General features: G+C 35.8%; 1 long non-coding RNA gene across 1 annotated transcript; it reads right to left on the bottom strand.

Moving 5' to 3' along the window:
• Window positions 1–324: 324 nt before the first annotated feature.
• LOC149156586 (uncharacterized) lies at window positions 325–1,313 on the bottom strand. The gene is made up of 3 exons (XR_016263396.1): window positions 973–1,313; window positions 664–737; window positions 325–550 (listed from the first exon to the last, which is right to left on the bottom strand). It is a non-coding gene; the product is annotated as an uncharacterized LOC149156586 (long non-coding RNA).
• Window positions 1,314–6,290: the final 4,977 nt, after the last annotated feature.

Here is a 6,290-nt window from a genome sequence, read left to right as displayed (position 1 = left end):
CTAAGGGCTCTATACTGAACAGAATCTGTAACTGATATTGACTATGAAGTCTAACAAAGCCGGTATTAAACAGAGTTCCCCCATATCAGTAGATTTGCAAACCATAGGAAAATCTAGAACTGCTGCAAGAGGACAAGAATAGATTTGATCTCAATAAATTTTCTTCTCGAACAAAATCTTAAATTATCGCTTGTTGCATCTGGATTATAGCACAAAGGCATTAAATTATAACGAAATGCTCTGTAAATTCAAAATATCTTTCCAGAAATTCTGTAAATTATAATGGCATGATGTAAACCATACCATACTAATGCGGTGCAGCGAGACGACAAAAGCGTTAGTCACCTTTAGTTAGACCAATTTCGGCTTAACAGTGCGCTCCATGGAGCACTAACGTTGAACTACTGGTCGAGAAAAGAGTTCACACGCGGCATGCTGCCTCTGTTCATTACAAAGTGCGTTAAGGTACTAAAATTTCGCAGCCAAAGTTCCTACGCAAAATTCCACAGTCAATCTCCAGGCAGTTGAGCATAACCCAATGGTAGCGTACCTGTACCACGCAAAAAAGGAAGAAGGGTAAATACAGTCTTTAACTCTGAAAATCAAATGAGGATTATTTAACCGGTTCTCGGTGGAAGAAATAGACAAGGAGGAGGAATTAACCTGAACCCTGCAACTGGCATAGAGAAAAATCTAGCACGCAAGATGAAGCTGCGAAAGGGAAATTCTCTTTATAACTGCACATTAAAAAAAAATTAAGTGGCAGCAGTACTGAATAGGTAAAACAGGAAAAGAATAAAGATAAAGTGGGAAAAACTATGAAGCTTCTGTAAACCCTTGATCTTTCATAGTGTGGTAAGAGGTTGGGCCACTGCATGGGAAAAATAGTAACCGGAAGATTGAAAACATTTAATGAAAACCTACAGATTTGGTAGCCTCGAAGGAATAGGCAAACTGAAGAATTTTTCTTACCTGATGGTTCAATCAGACCGTGTAGCGTTGACACGACTCCAGAGCTATGAACAATTGCCATGGCTGGACTGCAATAACCTTCAGAACTGGTAAACCCTCTTCAACAATAGGAAGCAAGATGCAGAGCAGGGAATGAGCAAATGAGACCCACCAGGAAGAGAGAAAGAGTCACCGTAGAGGGCTGCAACTAGTGGATGAGCCGAGACCTCCTTGCGGCAGAGGCACGAATGACCGGAGTGAAGCAAGGAAAAGGGCAATTGTTACCCTAACAAAGCGCTGGGAGATGGAGGGACTTTATTTGGGAGATTGCAACAGCCATTCAGTGGAGACATCGACACGTACACCACTTCATGTAGAACAGCTGCCAACCTGCAAACAAACCTGCTATACCAACCTGCAAACAACGCTACAAACAAATGTTAGCGAACTAATGCTAACATACCTGTAACATTAATATAAATATACGTAGACCGCCAGAGATAATAAATACGGTAAAGGCAAATAAACCTATGGTCCAGCCTCTTCCGCCTCGGGAAGAGGCCAAATAAGAAGGCAAAAATGGTCACTTTCGGAAACTTTGGTTATGCTGATCATAGTAAACACAGCAGCGTTCAAAAACTTTGGTTATCTTGCCATAAGCCGCTTAAAGTCGCCCCGAATTAATGCTACAGCATCGCGGATCGATTACTATAGTCCCTGCCGGATGCCAGATGGCAGGGACTAATAACGCTAAATCTCTCGGGCATTCGAGTTCACGAATAATGAAAGATATCTCAGGCACTTGAGTTCAACGTGGAATGGTGGAATCGTAATAGGCATTCGAGTTCACAAATAATGTAAAATATCTCAGGCACTCGAGTTCAATGTGGAATCGTGGAATCATAGTAGCCTTCGCATAAAAACCTCGAATAAGAATGACAGAAGCACACCTCAAATCATGTGGTATATGTATTATTGAAAAATTATGGATTTATTGCAGTATAAAAATTATATCACAAATTACAGGGCATGGCCCAATAACATGTGTAATTCTAAATAATAGTATTAGAGTTAAATATTAATAATTTTTTTTACAAAATTAATTTGTATAATTTCACTTTGTATAATTATAAATTATTTAATTGTTTGACCAAAATAGTCTTGAAACTCAATGCATAATACTTCTAAGGTCTATAGTATTAGAGATAAATACTAATAAAAAAATTACAAAAACTACAAAATTAATTTGTATAGTTCCACTTTGTATAATTGTAAATTATTTAACTATTTCAGCAAATTATTAGGTGGTTACCCTTGAAATCCAATGCATAATATCAGGGGTCATAATAAAATATTTTAATACAAATTAATATTAACATATACTTTAAAATACATTAATAATAAGAAAATCGTTTTAATTTGGATGTACATGTAAAATATTTGAATGTCAATTACATATATATTATATATTATTTAAAAAAATTATGCATATATTATGAAAAAATTAAGTTTTTATGTTTAAAAATTTTATTTGGTCCTATATATACTCTATTTAACATTTAAAAATACAATTTAAACAATAAAAAATATCATTGTAATTTGCACTCTAAAGAAGTTTGCACGTGAAGAAATTTGATCGCTCTCGAGTCATATTAAATTCGTGCTTAAGATAAATCTGTGCAGATTCTAATTTAACACTTGCACATCTCGTTTTGATTATGTACTTTATCCTCTTTAACAGTGCAATATACCTTGTCCTCTTTGACAATCAAATTGCCCATTGTTATTTTATTTTCCTAATTTAATAACTTGATCTTGGCTCATTGTTGGGTAAAGACACCTCCCCTTTTAAATTTAATAGTTTCGATTGAAACATATAATATTTAGGTGAATTTCCACTACTCTTACTTCACATTTTTTAAAACCGAACCCACCTTCCTTGTGATGTACTCATTTCAAGATAAGTAAATATGATAGTTATCCATGTGATTTTTTTGAACTGCTCAGATTTATAACAATGAATATATACACATTCAAAAGTGAAAATTGAAGTGACAAACATCACTTGAATGACCTATGCTGAGATGAACTTGGGAAATCGGTTAAATGATGTATGACAGAACTACACTTCCCGATATTTATTCCCCTCACAAAATCTCATATTTTATATTCTTCGTTACTTTTCATATATTTCGTGATGATTCGGGTTATCTCAACGGTGACATAAATAATTATGTAATATATCTAATCAGACGGGCAGTGGCTTATTACCAGCTAAATTTCTACCAAATATTATACAACACAAAAACTCGATCAATAGTAAAGTGCCCCTCTGTTCTATTGGTCGTACGTGTGAAAAAGATCCCTATCTTGAAAAGATAAGCTGCAGATCATACAAATCGTTCGTACGATGGTCAACAAAGATAATGTCTTCGGATAACGTGTCCTCTAAATAATCCCGACCGAGCGTGACCTCCCGTAATAATAAATAAACTCCATCCCTGTTATTATTATCATTTCCATGTGGTACAGGTATTATTGAAAAACTATGAACTTATTGTAGCATTAAAAATTATATTACTAGTTACGAGGCATTCAATAACATGTTTAATTTTAAGGTCGATAGTATTAGAGATGAATACTAATATAAAAAATTTCTAAAAATACAAAATTAATTGGTATGGTTTCACTTTATAGAATTGTAAATTATTTAAGTATGTGACCAAATACTAAATAGTCAACTATAAAACCCAATGCATAATACCTACTAGCATAATAAATACCTGGTTAATAAAAGTTCTTAGTTGATCGATTAAAAAGGATAAATTCTAAAATGTTATATGCTTAATAAAAGTTCTTAGTTGATCGATTAAAAAGGATAGAATGCAGAGACAAACTTTTTAGTACTGAGATACATAAAAACTTTTAAAAACCCCATTGATAATATATATATATATAGAATAAAATAGAATCGAATCTAACATTTTTTTGACTACAAGACCAATCCGTGTTAATGGAAGATGATCGTTAGTTTTATGATTTGCGTGGGAACTTTATGGTTTGTTTTTGACACATTCTCGGGGGAATTTTCATTAGGTAATTTGTCATTTCTGGTTCATTCCATTGTTGAGATTTTTCTGTTAATTAATTTTGGGAAAAAATCTCATGTATGTGACAACAATAGGATTAGTTGCTATATTAGTTCCAGTATTTTTGAGGAGGAGTTAATGTATCTTATATTTGTTGTGAGGAAATTTATCATTCAGTTTTATGTTCCAGCTATAAGAAATGTAATCCCGTAGAGGATTGTGGTGGTGTAGAGAAAATAGGGTGAGCTGAGAGTATGTGTGAAGAATTAGAATTTGTTGTAATCTCCTATTGAATAATAAGATTGTCGATGCCTCTGTTCTGGTCGACGTAGCCCAGATTAGTTGGGTGAACCATGTTAAATCTGTGTGTTATGGTTTTGTGATTTTAAATGTGCTGTGTATGTTTGTTTATTTTATTTCCGCTGCGCATTGTTTAGTCTAACAAGTGGTATCAGAGCGGCTCAATGGAAGCGTGGAGGGCCCATAACCTATAGGTCTCTGGTTGTGGAGCTGGCGCGTGTGACAGAGCTGTTGAAGGTGGAGTTTTGGCAATTGGCGCGGTTTCGGCAGAGAGAGTCGTGCTAATTTCTAACAGTGATCGAGTTGGCATGTTTTATTTTGAAACGGACGCGCCAGGGGCGCGGATCTGAATTTAATACTCGCGCCAGAGCACCAGTATCCTGATTGGCGTGGAATCGACGGGTTTAAGCACGCCAATATTACACCGTTTTTGTTCCGGCACGAATCGTCTGCTGTCAAAGAAGCGCCAACGCGCCAAGCGAGGAGGATCGCTTTGTTCCAGCGCGGATCTTCTGTTGTCAAAGAAGCGCCAACGTGCCAAGCGAGGAGGATCGCTTTGGTAAAACTGCAATTTTTGTTATTTTTTTTTAGTTGTAATCTGCAGTTTGTACAGCAGAGAGATTGTATGATAAGGTAAAGGCAGCACAGTACAAGGCAAAGGCATTTTTTTGTTAGATATTAACTTTTTTTATTAAGTTGGAATTGGAGATTCAGTTTGTTACAACATGGAAAAAACTCAAAGTGCTCGTTTTGAGATTGAGAAGTTCAATGGCAAAAATAACTTCGAAATCTGGAAAGTGAAGATGCATGATCTGCTTGTGCAACAAGGCATGGCAAAGGCGTTGTTGGGAAAAACCAAACAGCCTTAGACCATGACAGATGATGAATGGAATGAATTGGATGGAAGAGCTCTGAGCGGTATTCGACTGTGTTTGGCGGATGATGTTTTGTTTAACATCATGTGAGAGAAAACTGCTACTGGTTTGTGGACAAAGCTTGAGAAGCTGTACATGACAAAATCCTTGACCAATAGGATTCTTCTGAAGCGACAATTGTACAGTCTGCGCATGAAGGAAGGTACAACTATTACTGATCATTTGAATGTCTTTAATACTCTTCTAGTGCAATTAGAAAGTATAGAAGTAAAATTTGAATCAAAAGATAAAGCTATAACTTTATTGTGCTCGTTGCCCAAGTCATGGGATCATTTTGTTACTTCTATAAGTCTTAGTACATCATAAACCCTTGAATTTGATGATGTTGTTGGAGCTTTGTTGTCCGAAGAGACAAGGAAGAGGTCAAACTCTGAAACCTCTACATCAGAAGCAATGATGGCTATAGGTCGTTCTAGAGAAAGACACTCCAGTAAGCACAGCGACTCGCGTTCAAAATCAAAAGGGAAGAAGAGTAAGGTAAAGTGCTGGTTTTGTGGCAAATCGGGACATTTGAAGAAGGACTGTTGGAAGAGACAACAAGCATCCAAAGAAGACTCTTCAACAGCGAAGCAAGAAGCAAACACTACGAATACAAGTTCGGCATCCAAGACAGGTATGAGTGATGAAGTGTTATCAGTTGATTTGTCTAGTCATGATCAACATTGGTTGTTAGATTCTGGTGCATCAAATCACATGTGTATTCATAGGGAATGGTTTAAAACTTATAAACCAATCAATGATGGAGTAGTTTACATGGGAAATGATGTCACATGTAACATTGTGGGAATTGGAACCATTCAATTTTTATGTTTGATGGGACAAATAAAATTTTAACTAATGTAAGACATGTACCTGAACTAAGGAAAAACCTCATTTCATTAGGAGTACTGGACACAAATGGATATAAAACCTTTGTTCAAGGTGGAGTAATGAAAGTTTATAAAGGAATTTTACTAGTAATGAAAGCAAAGAAGGTTGGAAATCTTTTTCAGTTAGAAGGAAGAACAGAGTCAGA

This window comes from Pinus tabuliformis, chromosome 9 (assembly GCF_031772625.1).
Source record: "Pinus tabuliformis cultivar Carrire ecotype Pingquan chromosome 9, CPIR1, whole genome shotgun sequence".
Taxonomy (NCBI): domain Eukaryota; kingdom Viridiplantae; phylum Streptophyta; class Pinopsida; order Pinales; family Pinaceae; genus Pinus; species Pinus tabuliformis.
The sequence above is the reverse complement of the archived record's forward strand: the minus strand, read 5'-3'. Positions and strand labels throughout refer to the sequence as shown.